Source organism: Cervus canadensis, chromosome 14 (genome assembly GCF_019320065.1).
Source record: "Cervus canadensis isolate Bull #8, Minnesota chromosome 14, ASM1932006v1, whole genome shotgun sequence".
NCBI classification, from domain to species: domain Eukaryota; kingdom Metazoa; phylum Chordata; class Mammalia; order Artiodactyla; family Cervidae; genus Cervus; species Cervus canadensis.
In genome coordinates, this window is record NC_057399.1 from 49,078,898 (window position 1) to 49,095,716 (window position 16,819).

The 16,819-nt window shown below is 38.7% G+C and overlaps 1 pseudogene; it reads right to left on the reverse strand.

The window, feature by feature from the left end:
• Nucleotides 1-1,554: 1,554 nt before the first annotated feature.
• On the reverse strand, nucleotides 1,555-14,868 carry LOC122452959 (annotated as a pseudogene).
• Between the last annotated feature and the right edge of the window lie 1,951 nt (nucleotides 14,869-16,819).

A 16,819-nucleotide genomic window follows, 5' to 3' on the forward strand; every position in this document is an offset into this window, starting at 1 on the left:
AGATAAGAGAGAGGAGGATGTTATGCAGATTTGTACAACTGAAGAAGTTGGTAATCATGGTCATAGGAACACTGGAGGAGGATGCAGTTTGAGCTAAAGATCACAAGTTTGCATTCAGAGAGCTTGAACTTGAGACATGGTGATGTATCCAGAGTGAAGATGTCCAATATTAGAAAGATGGGTCTGGAGCTCAGAGAGGAGTGCAAATTTTAAATGCAAACTAATTTATACTGACAAATGTAGAAATGAAATTTTATGTCACAATTTTATCATGGAAGGTTTATTTTTCAGAAAAAAATAGGAAAAGTTACAGCAAATAATTCTGAAACATTTCCAGCAAAAAAGTTGATAAAATACATTGAAACTACCTCTTCCAACTTTAAATTTGCTGGATCATTCTGAAGACATTTTTTATAGTTCTTTACATTGATAATGTTTTTTGTTTATTTTTACAAATTTAGGCTTAACTTTTTTTTGATTGTTTGTATATAAGGACTAGTTCCCAAGATATGAATGCACAGGCATACTTTGGAAATGTCAGTTCAGTTCCAGACCATGGCAATAAAACAAATATCACAATAAAGCATTTGCACAATTTTTTTTGTTTCCTAGTGCATATAAAAGTTGTATTTATGCTATAGTCTGTGTGTGCATGCATGCTCAGTCTCTCGGTTGTGTCCTACTCTTTGCAACCCCATAGACTCTAATCCATCAGCTTCTCTGTCCATAGAATTTTCCAAGTAAGAATACTGGAGTGGGCTGCCATTTCCTACTCCTGGGGATCTTCCCTGACCCAGGGACCGAACTCATGTCTCCTGCATCTTCTGCATTGGCAGGAGGATTCTCTACTATTGTGCCACCTGGAAATCATACTTAGTCTGAAAGTGAAGTGAAAGTGTTAGTTGCTCAGTTGTGTCTGACCTTTGCGACCCTGTGTACTGTAGCCTGCTAGGCTCCTCTGTCCCTGAAATTATCCAGGCAAGAATACTAGAGTGGGCCGCCATTCCCTTCTCCAGGGGATCTTCCCTGACCTAGGGATTGAGCCCGGGTCTTCTGCATTGGAGGCAGGTTCTTTACCATCTGAGCCACCAGGGAAGCCCCATACTGTAGTCTATTAAGTGCTAAATTGCCTTACGTCTTAAAAAAAAAAAACAAAACAAAGTGCATACCTTAATTAAAAATATTTTATTACTAAAAAATGCTGAACATTGTCTGATTCTTCAACAAGTCATAATCTTTTTGCTCATGGAAGGTCTTAGCTCCATGTTGATGGCTTTTGACTAATCAGGGTGGTGGTTTCTGAAGATTGGTGAGAGTGTGGCGATTCTGTAAAATAAGATAAAATGAAGTTTGCTGCATTCATTAACTCTTCCTTTCATGGAAGATCTTTCTGTAGATGCAGTGCAGTTTGATAACATTTTACCCACTATAGAATTTTTTTTTTCAAAATTGGAGTCAATCCTCTCAAATCCTCATGCTGCTTTATTAACTGCTGCTGCTGCTAAGTCACTTCAGTCGTGTCCGACTCTGTGCGACCCCATAGACGGCAGCCCATCAGGCTTTATTAACTAAGTTTATATAATACTCCAAATTCTTTGTTGTCTTTTTAACAGTGTTCACAGCATCTTCATCAGGAGTAGATTCCATTTCAAGAAACTGTTTCTTTGCTCATCCATAAAAAGTGACTCCTCATTTGTTAAAGCTTTATCATGAGACTGCAGCAATTCAGTTACATCTTCAGGCTGCACTTCTAATTCTAATTCTCTTGCTCTTTCTACCACATCTGCAGTTACTTCCATCACTGAAGTCTCAAATCCCTCAAAGTCATCTATGAGGATTGAAATCAATTTCTTTCAAACTCTTGTTAATGTTGATATTTTGCCCTCTTTCATAAACCATGGATGCTCTTAATGGCATCTAGAATACTGAATCCTTTCCAGAAGATTTTCAGTTGACTTTGCCCTGAAGAATGACTATCTATGGTAGCTGTAGCCTTATGAAATGTATTTCTTAAATAATAAGACTTGAAAGTCAAAATTACTCCTTGATGCATGAGCTGCAGAATAAATGTTGTGTTAGCAGGCATGAAAACAATATTAATCACATTGTACATCTCTATCAGAGCTCTTGGGTGACCAGGTGCATTGTCAGTGAGCAGCCATATTTTGACACGAATCTTTTTTTTTCCCCCTGAGCAGTAGGTCTCAGTAACAGGCTTAAAATATTTAGTAAACCATGTGTAGACAGATGTACTGTCATACAGATTCTGTTGTTTCATTTATATAGCTGAGACAGAGTAGATGTAGCATGATTTTTAAGGCCATGCCGTATGGGGCCACCCAAGACGGACCAGTCATGGTGGAGAGGTCTGGCAGAATGTGATCCACTGGAGAAGAGAATGACAAACCACTTCAATATTCTTGCCTTGAGAACTGCATGAACAGTATGAAAAGGCAAAAAGATAGGACACCAAAAGATGAACTCCCCAGGTTGGTAGGTGCCCAATATGCTACTGGAGATCAGTGGAGAAATAATTCCAGAGAGAATGAAGGGATGGAGCCAAAGCAAAAACAACACCCAGTTGTGGATGGGACTGGTGATAGAAGCAAGGTTCGATGCTGTAAAGAGCAATATTGCATAGGATCCTGGAATGTTAGGTCCATGAATCAAGGCAAATTGGAAGTGGTCAAACAGGAGACGACAAGAGTGAACATCGACATTTTAGGAATCGGTGAACTAAGATGGACTGGAATGGGTGAATTTAACTCAGATGACTTGTATATCTACTACTGTGGGCAGGAATCCCTTAGAAGAAATGGAGTAGCCATCATAGTCAACAAAAGAGTCTGAAATGCAGTACTTGGATGCAATCTCAAAAATGACAGAATGATCTCTGTTCATTTCCAAAGCAAACCATTCAATATCATGGTAATTCAAGTCTATGCCCCGACCAGTAACGCCAAAGAAGCTGAAGTTGAACAGTTCTATGAAGATGTACAAGACCTTCAGAATTAACACCCAAAAAGGATGTCCTTCTCATTTTAGGGGACTGGAATGCAAAAGTAGGAAGTCAAGAAACACCTGGAGTAACAGGCAAATTTGGCCTTGGAGTACAGAATGAAGCAGGGCAAAGGCTAATAGAGTTCTGCCAAGAGAATGCACTGATCATAGCAAACACCCTGTTCCAACAACACGAGAGAAGACTCTACACACGGACATCACCAGATGGTTGACACCGAAATCAGATTGACTGTATTCTTTGCAGCCAAAGATGGAGAAGCTCTATACAGTCAGCAAAAATAAGACCGGGAGCTGACTGTGGCTCAGATCATGAACTCCTTATTGCCAAATTCAGACTGAAATTGAAGAAAGTAGAGAAAACCACTAGACCATTCAGGTATGACCTAAATCAAATCCCTTATGATTATACAGTGGAAGTGAGAAATAGGTTTAAGGGGCTGGATATGATAGAGTGCCTGATGAACTATGGACGGAGGTTTGTGACATTGTACAGGAGATAGGAATCAAGACCATCCCCGTGAAAAAGAAATGCAAAAAAGCAAAATGGCTGTCTGAGGAGGTCTTACAAATAGCTGTGAAAAGAAGGGAAGTGAAAGGCAAAGGAGAATAGGAAAGATACACCCATTTGAATGCAGAGCTCCAAAGAATAGCAAGGAGAGATAAGAAAGCCTTCCTCAGTGATCAATGCAAAGAAATAGAGGAAAACAATAGAATGGGAAAGACTAGAGATCTCTTCAAGAAAATTAGTGATATCAAGGGAACATTTCATGCAAAGATGGGATCGATAAAGGACAGAAATTGTATGGACCTAACAGAAGCAGAAGATATTAAGAAGAGGTGGCAAGAATACACAGAAGAACTGTACAAAAAAGATCTTCATGACCCAGGTAATCACGATGGTGTGATCGCTCACCTAGAGCCAGATGTCCTGGAATGTGAAGTCAAGTGGGCCTTAGGAAGCATCACTATGAACAAAGCTAGTGGAGGTGATGGAATCCTAGTTGAGCTATTTCAAATCCTAAAAGACAATGCTGTGAAAGTGCTGCACTCAATATGCCAGCAAATTTGGAAAAGTCAGCAGTGGCCACAGGACTGGAAAAGGTCAGTTTTCATTCCAATCCCAAAGAAAGGAATGCCAAAGAATGCTCAAACTACCACACAATTGCACTCATCTCACATGCTAGTAAAGTAATGCTCAAAATTCTCCAAGCCAGGCTTCAGCAATCTGTGAACCGTGAACTTCCAGATGTTCAAGCTGGATTGAGAAAAGGCAGAGGAACCAGAGATCAAATTGCCAACATCTGCTGGATCATCGAAAAAGCAAGAGAGTTCCCAAGAAACATCTATTTCTGCTTTATTGACTATGCCAAAGACTTTGACTGTGTGGATCACAATAAACTGTGGAAAATTCTTCAAGGGATGGGAATACAGACCACCTGACCTGCCTTTTGAGAAACCTGTATGCAGGTAAAGAAGCAACAGTTAGAACTGGACATGGACCAACAGACTGGTTCCAAATAGAAAAGGAGTACATCAAGGCTGTATATTGTCACCCTGCTTATTTAACTTATATGCAGAATACATCATGAGAAATGCTGGGCTGGATGAAGCACAAGCTGGAATCAAGATTGCCGGGAGAAATATCAATAACCTCAGATATGCAGATGACACCATCCTTATGGCAGAAAGTGACGAGGAACTAAAAAGCCTCTTGATGAAAGTAAAAGAGGAGAGTGAAAAAGTTGGCTTAAAGCTCAGCATTCAGAAAACTAAGATCATGGCATCCGGTCCCATCACTTCATGGCAAATAGATGGGGAAACAGTGGGAACAGTGGCTGACTTTATTTTTCTGGGCTCCAAAGTCACTGCAGATGGTGATTGCAGCAATTAAATTAAAAGACGCTTACTCCTTGGAAGGAAAGTTATGACCAACCTAGACAGCATAATAAAAAGCAGAGACATTACTTTGTCAACAAAGGTCTGTCTAGTCAAGGCTATGATTTTTCCGGTAGTCATGTACAGATGTGAGAGTTGGACTATAAAGAAAGCTGAGCACTGAAGAATTGATGCTTTTGAACTGTGATGTTGGAGACAACTCTTGAGAGTCCCTTGGACTGCAAGGAGACTCAACCAGTCCATCCTGAAGGAGATCAGTCCTGGGTGTTCATTGGAAGTACTGATGTTGAAGCTGAAACTCCAATACTTTGGCCACCTGATGTGAAGTCATTGGAAAAGACCCTGATGCTGGGAAAGATTGAGGCAGGAGGAGAAGGGGACGACAGAGGATGAGATGGTTGGATGGCATCACCTACTAGATGGACATGAGTTTGGGTAAACTCCGGGAGTTGGTGATGGATAGGGAGGCCTGGCGTGCTGCGATTCATGTGGTCGCAAAAAGTCAGACATGACTGAGCGACTGAGCTGTCTGAACTGAAGATTTCTGGAATGGTGATGAGCACTGGACTCAATTTAAAAGTCATCACTGCATTAGCCCCAGGCTTTGAATTTTGACTTCTGCTCTCTAGCTGTGAAAGTCCAGGATGGTATCTTGGTATCTTCTTCTAATACAAGGCTTTATGTATAAATGAAAATCTGCACTTAATAGAGTCATCTTTGTTAATTATCTTAGCCAGATCTCTGGATATCTGGCTGTAGCTCCCACATCAGTACTTGATGCTTCATCTTGCACTTTTACGTTACGGAGACGTAAACCTCATGAACCAACTTCTGCTACCTTCAAGGTTTTTTCCTCACCTCTCTCAGCCACAAAATTGCAGACAGTTAGGGCTTTCTTTTGGTTAGGCGTCTTAAGGGAATGTTGTACTTGGTTTGATCTTACATTCAGACCGCTGAAACTTTCCATATGAGCAATGAGCCTCTTTTACTTTCTTATCACTCATGTGTTCAGTGGAGTAGCAATTTTAATTTCAAGAACTTTCCCTTTTCATCCAAAAATTAACTGTTTGTTGCACAAGGCTTCCCTGGTGGCTCAGATGGTAAAGAATCTGCCTGCAATGTGGGAGACCCAGGTTTGATCCCTGTGTTGGGAAGATCTCCTGGAGAAGGGAATGGCTACCCATTCCAGTATTCTTGCCTGGAGAATCCCATGGACAGAGGAGCCTGGTGGGCTGCCATCCATACGGTTGCAAAGAGTAGGACATGACTGAACGATTTCATTTTTTTTCTTTTGGTGGGGAAGGCCTAACTTTTGACCTATCCAGGCTTTCAATGTACCTTCCTCGCTAAGCTTAATCGTTTCTGGCTTTGATTTAAAGTGAGAGACCTGCAACTCTTCCTTCCACTTGAATGCTCAGAGGCTATTGTAAAGTGATTAATTGGCCTAGTTTTAATTTGTCTTATCTCAGTGAATAGGAAGGCCTGAGGAGAGGGAGAGAGACAGGAAAAGGCAGGTCAGAGGAGAAGTCATACACATCCATTAAGTCTGCCATCTTTATGTTGTTACAGTTCGTGGTGGCCTCAAACAATTACAACAGTAATATCAGAGATCACTGATCACATATCATCATAACAAATATAATAATAACCCCAAAGTTTGAAATATCATGAGAATGATTAAAATATGACACACAGACATGAAAGGAATAAATGCTGTTGGAAAAATAGTGTAGATTTGCTTGCTGCAGGGTTGCCAAAAATCTTCAGTCTGTAAAAAGCACAAGATCTGTGAAGCACAATTAAATGAAGTGCAGTGAAACAAGGTATGCCTGTAATTCAAATTGGAATAATCTATTGAATTCAACCTTGGAATAATCCATTGAAACAAATCAGAGAACGACATAAAAAACACTCAGAAACAATGCCAGGAGAAGGCATTTACCACATAATATCCCTGATAAGAGTTTCTTCTGAAGTTTCTCTTTATACGTGCATTCTTACTAAGTGAAAAAAAAAGGAAGCAAGACAATAGCATTAGAAAATTATCTAAAAGTAAGGCCCTTTCTGAATGAGGAATACTTTTCTTCATGGTTGCTCATTTCTTTGTGTGTCTGTTTTGATTATTCAGTTCCTCTAATAGTCACTCAACAAATATTTAATGAGTGTCTGATATGTGACAGGCACTCTTTTAAGTTCTCTAGATGTATTGGTGACAAAATAGTAAAAGATTCCCATCCTCATGGCTTTTATATTCTAGGGAGAGTAGCAACTTTTGTTGTAAAGTTAATCATATTATAGAAATAACATGTAAAAGAAGTTATTTTAAAATTGAATATATTTCGTATTTTATACTACACCCTCAAACATACAAGGTTTGTTGTTCAGTCGCTCAGTTGTGTCCAACTCTCCTGCAACCCCATGGAGTATAGCCTGCCAGGCTCCTCTGTCCATTGGATTCTCTAGGCAAGAATACTGGAGTGGGTTGCCATTTCCTTCTCCAAACACAAGATTTAGCTTATGATAAATCAATACCCCATCATATAAAGACTTCTAAAAAAATTTTTGTTACATTAATGAGTCAATAATAGGACTGTTTCCTCAAAAATAGTAAACAATGCAGAGTTATTTTCATCTTAAAGAAAGGTTGGTAGATTTAAAGTGAAAGTTTCAAGAAACAGACCTAGACACCAGAATAAGGCAAGTCAGGTTTGGGTTACTAATTTTGCTATTCCCATACTAAATGAGTACCCCTAATTCAGAGCTGAAGAACTAGATGTGGTTATACACCAAGGCATAGTTGAAATGAAAGTTTTATAAAAGTATCATAAGCAAAATTCGGTATCGTTATGATGGCAGTTTTAGGATTTTATTTTTGACACTCTAGTCTCAAATTGTGTTTGATGTGGTTATAACCAAGGCAGTATTGAAGTGAAAGTTTCAAAACAAATTCAAAGAGTTATCAGAAATATAATCAATATAAAGGCAATGTTAGGATTTTAAAATTTGGCACCTAATCTTCAATTAGCACTTGAAATTTTACAGTGAAGTATTAGACATGCTTATAAAACAGTGTTACTGATTTTGATGTATACTTTGTGAGTATGGTTTGAGGTTCATCTACGTGGAGTTCCTGATGGAACCTTTGATATGAATCCAGTCATAGAGGGGATGGTCTCACCAATTCAGATTGTTGGATATTCTCCAGGAATACTGGCCAGGACTCTTTAAAGGATCCAGAGAAGAGAGAATGTAGGTGGCCACCCTCAGATGGCGCCTCCCATTTGGTCTCTGACCCAACCCACAAGACTGCGGTAGTCAGGGTGATGTGTGCCCACGAGGCACACCTGTACTGCTGTTCGGGGTCATCTTCCAGGGCTATGTTGGAAGAGAAGACTAATGGGAAGACATTTCTTCTAAGTTTAATCTGAACATTCTTAGAGAATATCACAATGGCTTGCTTTCAGAATTTTAAAAATAATTTTCCATTTTCATGTATTCTGACTTTGTATATTTACAAGTTAATTTTATCTTGTTTGTAGTTACTAGGGTCTGAATCTTGTGGTATTAATACTCCATGATTCAAATGAGCAAAAACTTGCTTCCTGTTACAAAATGGGGAATGAATAATATAGAAAAGTAGTATCTTCCTCATAGGACCATTCCATTTTGTACAATCTCCTGAATTCTAATTCCCACTGGTTCATGGGCTATAACTTTAGTAATATTTTCTCAAAGTAGATTTTGCAAGTCTATTTTTCTTGATCTAAAGACATAAAGCTCAAAGTTCTTCTTGGAAAGAGAATTAAAAACATTTTAGTTACCCTTATCACTTAGAAAATCAGATGTCAGTCAAAACTTACATGTCATACTGAAAAAGCAAAACTCAGATGCTGTCTGCTCTTGAGGAGAGATTTCTTTGCAGTTACACAACCCACCAGGTATTTGGAGCCCATGAGTAATGTGCTTCTTCTTTGTTTGTAGAGTTGTTCTTGGTTGGAAGTACATGCAGAGGAAGTGGTGAGTGGTAACATCCCTGCCTGGAAGGAGCCCTAAGAAGTGCCTAAACTGCTTTTCTGTTTGCTCCTCTTCCCTTCGGAGTAAGTGGGGCGAAAGAGTTTGGGCCAGGAAGCAATTGCTTCTTTTATTCTGCTTAATGTGTATGTCCTGTCTGGGGATTTGGCAAAAAAAAAAAAAGACTCATTCTCTAACCTTGTTTTGAATCCCCCGGTGTTGATATATTTTCCCACATTCCAGAGAAAGAACATTAGAATGCTAAAAAGTAAAAGTGTAAGAAGTCAAAAAAGATGAGGTGTGGGCATACAAAGTGGCGGTCCAGTCCTCTAAAACATTACTGGCAGAAGTAGACTTAAAACAGGGTTTAAAGTTAGATAGACCTGAGTTTAAATTCTACTTGTCAATGTATGGCAAAACCACTACAGTATTATAAAGTAATTAGCCTCCAATTAAAAAAAATAAATTCTACTTGTCTTATTATTTTGCTGAGTTACTTTGGCCAAGTTATTTAACCTCTTTAATGTTCTGTTTTCTCATTCAAATGAATGATAATATTAATACATCCTTCCTCAAGGATAAATATTAGTTGAAATTGTATATGCACATTTTAACATAGTGAGCTCCTAATAAGTGGAAGTTATTATTAATACATCCTAGGATGAGAAAAAAGGCATAGAGAATGAATAATGTTTTATTAATAAAATATTAATAGATGGATTATTTGTGGGCAAACAATTTAGGACTGGATTTTCAAGGAGTCATCTCTTTTACCAGGTGTAGTTAGGTTTGCTCTGCTAGTAATAAGGATATATCTAGTTACCTTCTTCAACCAGAGTCATGGGGCAAAAGTTAATGAATAAGATTCAATATATTTACTGAGCATTCTAAATTTTATGCAGTCGTTTGTATACCACTTTCACAATGTGTGTCCTATTCTTACTATCTAGTATATTCTTTTCTTGATAGTTTTCTTCAGTTTGACTCACACTTTCCTCAACTTCATTTAAATCTCATTTAAGCAACATTAGCTATAAAGTCATGGGTTTGCTATACACATTATATTTTTATAATACACTCTAAAAACATATACTTGAGAAAAGTTCCTCCTATCATCCATGGGCCACTTAAAATCATCTCACACAAGTTACTGTAGTTTGGAAAATATTGCCACATGTGATCTTTCTTAGTCCTTGTAACAATTATATGAGGCAAAAAGAGAAGGCATAATTATTCCCATTTCTAAGATGAGAAAATCAGGTTCATGGATAAAATTTTACAGCCAGTAAATTTCCAGAAATGGGCCTGGTACTCATGCTTTCTCCATATCAACCCAGTGCTTCTACTGTACTATGAATGCTTCTAAGGAACACAACTTAGAACTAAAAGTAAAGTTTTTTTCCATTTAGATATGACTATTTTGGAATTTGGTGGTAATCTGAATGGCAACCAGACAGAAAATAATTAGCAAACAGAAATACTGAGAATAGATTGCCAAGTGATGGTCGGCAGCATCTCAGATAGTTCCAGATTAGCTCAGCCTCCTAGGAGTCATGGCTGTGTAATCCCCTCCACTTGAATAACTTACTTTGAACCAATAGAATGTGGCAATTTAGAGAAGGTATCATATCCCTGAATACAAAAGTTTGCAAAGGACTGTCACTTCTATCTTGCTAGAAGACTCTCTCCTGCTGACTCTGATGAAGAAAAGTTGCCATAGGAGAGAGGACCTGAGGGCAGTCTCCAGCTAAAGCTGGCAGGGAACTGAAGCCCTTTGTTCACCTTCTCTCAAGGAAATTAATCCTGCCAACAATCAGGTGTATTAACTTGGAAGCAGCACCTTCCCTAGGTGAGCCTTCAGATGAGACCCCAGCCCTGCGGGACACTTTGACTGCAGCCTGGTGAGGAACTGTGAAGAGGAGGACCTGTCACACCATCCTCAGAATCCTGGCCCACAGGCATTTTAAGCCATTCATTTTGGGGAAGGGGTGATTTAATTTACTATTCAGCAACATGTAACATGAGTCCATAGGGGTCCTTCTAAGAAGTGACTCAATGAGGTGGGATCAAGTGAAATGGTTGTGTGTGGGCCCCAAGTGTTTGCAGTTCTAATGGATTGTGATACCTAACACTGGACACCTTTTCTATCTCTTTTATTCTCCCATTCTTTCCTCCTTTCCCTCTCTCTTTCCCTCCTCTTCATTTCTTCTACTCTTTCCTATGTTTTTAATTAATAGAGCAGTTGGAAGTTTAAAGAGAAAAGTAACACTAAAGAGAACTTCCATCTGTAAAACATTATCATGTAACCTTTCTACAATGCCTTGCCCTGGGCTTCATATGCAGGTTTCATGTGCATATGTGGGAAGTACTTGACAAAGGTTCAACTCTTGCTATTATTTAATCATCATGGAGTTGCTTCATTACTGTCCATTCCCTTTTGTTTTCAGTTTTCTATTTGTGAGAGTATCTTTATTCCTTGCGGATTTTGTATAATCATCTTTTCCCTTTTCCTCTGTGTGAGATTTATAGCACTGATCTATCAGTATCATTTGCTGACTTTGATGTGAAGATGGTTTTTTCTGTACGTATCCTTTCTACAAAATTAACAACATTGAGAATGAGGAAATGACATGCCTGCTTTACATCATAAAGAGTCCCCTTGGATTTTCTATTCACCACATTACCTAAAAGATTTTCACTTTTTTTTTTCTTGGCCCTACTGTGCATGTGTGGGTTCTTAGTTCCCCCATGATGGATCAAACCCATGCCCTCTGCAGTGAAAGAGTGAAGTCTTAACCACTGAACCACCAGGGAAGTCCCCTTCTCCTCCTTTTTCTATTTTGAAAGATTTTTACTTTTAAGCAGTGTTTACTTCTATCTCACATGAGCAAGTAGCCAGAGAGAATTAGGCAAGGACCATTCCAAGTGATTCTATCTGTGTACATCCTTGAAAATAATCTGAAACTAGTCCTTGATAAATGGGGGAGAGGTGAGTTGTGTGAAGGGCCAAAGTGGGTGGTGAGGAAGGTATATATACAGACAAATTTGAATCACAGATTCCTCACTGTATGTCAGCAAAATTTAATAATAGCACTACTCCTAAACACACACACACACATGTAAATGAATCACATAAAAACTTCCAACAAGTGCTGGCAAGTCAGATGGCAGACTCATCCCGAAACCTGTTTCTCTAATAAAAACCTTGTAATTAAAAACAAGGTTGTCCATAAATTATAACATATAATAACAATTATATGCACTGGTACCAGACTTGATTAGAAAGCTAAAAGTTAGCTTTCTCAGGTGAATTCTTCAACTCGACCATAGGCAACTAGCAGGTTATCATCTATACTTGAACAGTGAGATGCTGCCTGGTCCAAATGCTAATAGCTATGGACCCTGTTCCAAAAAGAGACTGAGGTGATATAGTTTTACTCATCTTGTAAGAACAATACTAGTGTTTGCCATATATTGATAAAGTTCTTACTATGTGCCAGATACACAGTTAGACATTGAATGTGCTGTCTCAGTTTATCTTCTTTAAAGTCAGAGAACAGTTTATCATGTTTTATTTATATAAAACTGAGGTTTAAAGTGGTTTACTGATTTTCCCAAGTTTACACAAGTAATGAGTGACCAAGTCAGGGTTTGGATCTAAGTCTGCCTGATTCCTCAAAGGTGCTCTTTCCATCAGAGTTGTGGCCTTGATAAAGGACATGGAATTAGTGAATATATTAGTGAAAAAAAAATATATAGCATATGGCTGTGGCCTTACACCATACCCTATTGAATGCGTGGTAGATTGGATGTGCGTGCTAAATCACTTCAGTCACATCTGATTCTTTGCGACCCTATGGACTATAGCCTGCCAAGCTCCTCTGTCTATGGGATTCTCTGGGAAAGAATGATGGAGTAAAAGAGGCCTTTTCTCTGTTGCAACCTTTTAAATCTCGGACAAGTCACCCAGGTTTGCTGAGTTTTTGTTCTTGTGTGTATTTTTTTTTTTTTTTGCAAATTGATGAACACTATCATATCAATTAATTATTAGCTAATATGCCTTCCATATTAAAATACTATTCTTCTAGTCTATAAATTCATCTACTCAGGTGCACCAAGCTAACAAGCCTAAGGCAAGTGAACCCTATAATGTGGCATGCTGTTCCTTTGGAGTTCCCCCATGGCAGGGGGTCAGTGTCTGAGAATGGATGGAAGTTCCCTGAAACGATAGTACTATTTTTTCATTGTGTTTCTCCCTCTCTTTCTCTCTTGGTTTGGTAAGCCCAGTTTGGTAAGATGTCTGTGAGAAACTGAAGTGTGAAGGAGCTGAAAGCCCTGAAACTAGAGTACTATTTTTTCCTTGTGTTTCTCCCTCTCTTTCTCTCTTGGTTTGGTAAGCCCAGTTTGGTAAGATGTCTGTGAGAAACTGAAGTGTGAAGGAGCTGAAAGCCCTGAAACTAGAGTACTATGTTTTCCTTGTGTTTCTCCCTCTCTTTCTCTCTTGGTTTGGTAAGCCCAGTTTGGTAAGATGTCTGTGAGAAACTGAAGTGTGAAGGAGCTGAAAGCCCTGAAACTAGAGTACTATTTTTTCCTTGTGTTTCTCCCTCTCTTTCTCTCTTGGTTTGGTAAGCCCAGTTTGGTAAGATGTCTGTGAGAAACTGAAGTGTGAAGGAGCTGAAAGCAGGTCTGGGAAGGATGTGAAAGAACTCCTTGATAAAATTCAGGTTCTAAATTTTGGAAACACAAATATGCTTTCCCCAGCTGAGTTTTTAAGGAGTGGAAGAACGATCAATGCACAGGCAGAATGCCCTAAATTGATTGCAGTGTACTCCCATTTCTTAGAATTTCATAATTCTCTAAAAGTATTTATTATACTCAACCTTTTAAAAATACTTAATGGCATACTGCATTGCAGAAGTTGGCCAAATTGTTCTCTAAAAGGCCAGATAGTAAACTCTTTACCTTTTGTGGGCCAGATACTCAATTCTGCTGTTACAGCACCAAAGCAACCATAGATAATACAGAAATGAATGAGAATCTCTGCATTTCAGTATAGTTTTATCTACAAAAACAGACAGCAGGACAGATTGGACACAAGGGTCACAAGATGCTGACTCCTGGTATAGGGGAGACAGTTCAGGGGGAATCTGAGTATGGTTCTTTCACTCTAACTAGTATTCTTGGGAAAGATATTTAATTTAGATTTGATGTAGCTTTCTTATCTGTAAAATTGGAAAAATAAAACCTACTTCACAGACTATTATGAAGATTAAGCCACGTAGCCAAATACAGCAAACTGGCACCTAATAACTGCTTAATAAATGGTAACTATAATTATTATCATCATCACAGTATTATTATTTTAATTTCTCTTAGTTTTTTTTTTTTTTTTCCACTTGTTCCAGCAGTCTAGCTAATGTATTTACAGCAAACCAATAAATGCTGTTGAGGGCAGGCGGAACTGTGTTTTTTGCTTGTTTACCATTGAAAATCCTTCTACTGGAATTGGAATGTTGCTTAAGAAAGTGTTGGTACTTATTTCATACTTACTGAGCTAATACCATTCTCTCTTAGTTCTAATTTCTCTGCCTCAAGATCTTTGAAAACCATTGTGTAGGAATGGGTGTAGGTGTGCCTTTCCCCTTTATTTTCCTTGTTGGGTAATCACGTATATGTCCATTGGCACCAAACATAGCTCTCACCTCTCCTCTGCTGCAGGCTTCTAGTGACTGAACTCGGACCAGCCCTGCTGCTGTGAGTGGGAGAGTCTGGGTGTGTCTGCTTGGGCTGTGGCACCAAGGGAGGGTGGGTATGCCTGTTCCACTTCTGTAACGTGGACGCTAACCAAGTGGCTGCCACGCTGTGTATTTGCCTTTGTCTTCTCCGTGGAGCGTCATTGGCTGATTTGAGCTGCTGGGCTGGATCCCACATCCTGTACATATGCGTACTGGCTTTCTCTCTGTGGCCTGCAGCCTCATTTCTAGAGGTGAATTTGGCTCATAAAAGTGAGACTCTAGCTTTTTATCTTTGTGAATTTCCCTAGAAGGAGAAAAGGTGATGATCACAACTGAGGGTCTTGAGTCATCGCAATACTCAAAGAGAATTTTTTTGTCAAAGGAGAAAATTGTACAGTAAGGCAGAAGCCATAGAATGGAGCCTGGGATTTTGACTCACCATGAACGGAGGGGCTACATTTAACAGATGACTTTCAATTTCCATTATTGAAAGGATAATCAGTTCTTTTCCCTTTTTTTCTTGACCTTTCCCCCATTCTCTCTTTTTCATTCACCTTTCTTGTAATGAAGAGTAAAGACAAATGATAACAAGTAGGCTGTGGGCTGGTATGGAGGCTAGATATACACTTAGCATCTGAAATTGGGTCAAAGTTCACTTTTCTTTTTGAATTAAAATTATAGTGTGCACGGGTTAATTAGATTGAAGGCTTTAAACATTAATAGAGATAAAGCTTGCAAAAGTGACTCCAGAGAAAGTGTCTAAAACAACCTAGTAATACTTAAGGATAATACTAAAAGTTTTCACACACTGTACCTTAAAACAAAATTATTTTTGGTAGGTAAAATAATCCAAACACTCAAAACATTTCTTTATTAAAAATTCATTCTAAATCATTGTAATTTTGGAGGTAAAAAATAATAGTGATAAGTAAAGAATGCATAATATTTCATATTTTATTTACATATTTGTGCCTTTTGCTTAATTTGTGCTTTTGCTTAATCTTTAGAAAAAGTGTTTAAGTTGAATCAAATAACAAAGAAAGTTTTAGCCTCGACTGTTTCCTCCTGATTGTTTTCTTTCACTTCTATACACAGGGACATGTCTGTATGCTAAGCTGCCTCATTCTTTTAACATCACTGTATGAGATATTCTTTTTTTTTTTTTGAGATATTCTATAATTTATTTACACTCCCTTATTAATGGGTTCTTAGCTTATTTCCTATTTGACTCAGAAAGGTTTACACTTGTGGGCTCATGCACAGTTAGAAATTGTATGCTAATTTCATGGTGGTGTTTTCTTCCATAGCTCCTGGTTTCTTGCATGCCTTTGAGAATGATCTTATGAAAAAAGCCCAAATTGCTTTTGGAAAGATGTTTTATATATATCTATTTCCAGGTCTATTCTATGATTTAGCTGCATCAGAGACCCAGCAGTATAGGTTTAATTCGAACTCCAGCAAAACCTAATACTATGGTTGGACTCTGGTCAGGCAACTTGCCACTAACTCATCTGTGGGATGGAATTTAAAGGTGACTCTTCCACATTTTCACATCAACATACTGATTTGGCCTTAGTGCCTACTTGCTGTTCCTTTCTCTTGATAGAGCTCATAAAACTATTTGTGTACATGTCCCTGTCTTCTTCATTCCTCTAAGGGTAGGGACCATACCTCATCATTTTTGTCGTTTTGAAAGTTTTGATCACAAGGCCTGGCCCAGAGTGGTTACTCAAGAAATGTGTGTTAGAGAAATGCTAATAGTGGTTTAGTCGCTAAGTCATGTCTGACTCTTGCGACCCCATGTACTGTAGTCTGCCAGGCCTCTATGTCCATGAGATTTCCCAGGCAAGACTACTGGAGTGGGTTGCCATTTTCCTTCTCCAGGGGATCTTCCAAATCCAGGAATTGAACCCCGGTCTCCTGCATTGCAGGAGGATTCTTTACCACTTGAGTCATCAGGGAAGCCCCAGAGAAATAATTATACTCAGCTAGAAATTCTCATTCAGATTTCCATATCTGAACAACCGGCTTTCAGGTGTTTGGGTGGGATAAAGAAGAAATATGGCTTTTAGGTACATACTACACTTTAATGTAGAATTTAAGAGCTGCCACATATAGTTCAGAATCCTCTGTGGCTTTCCAGAATTAACCTCACT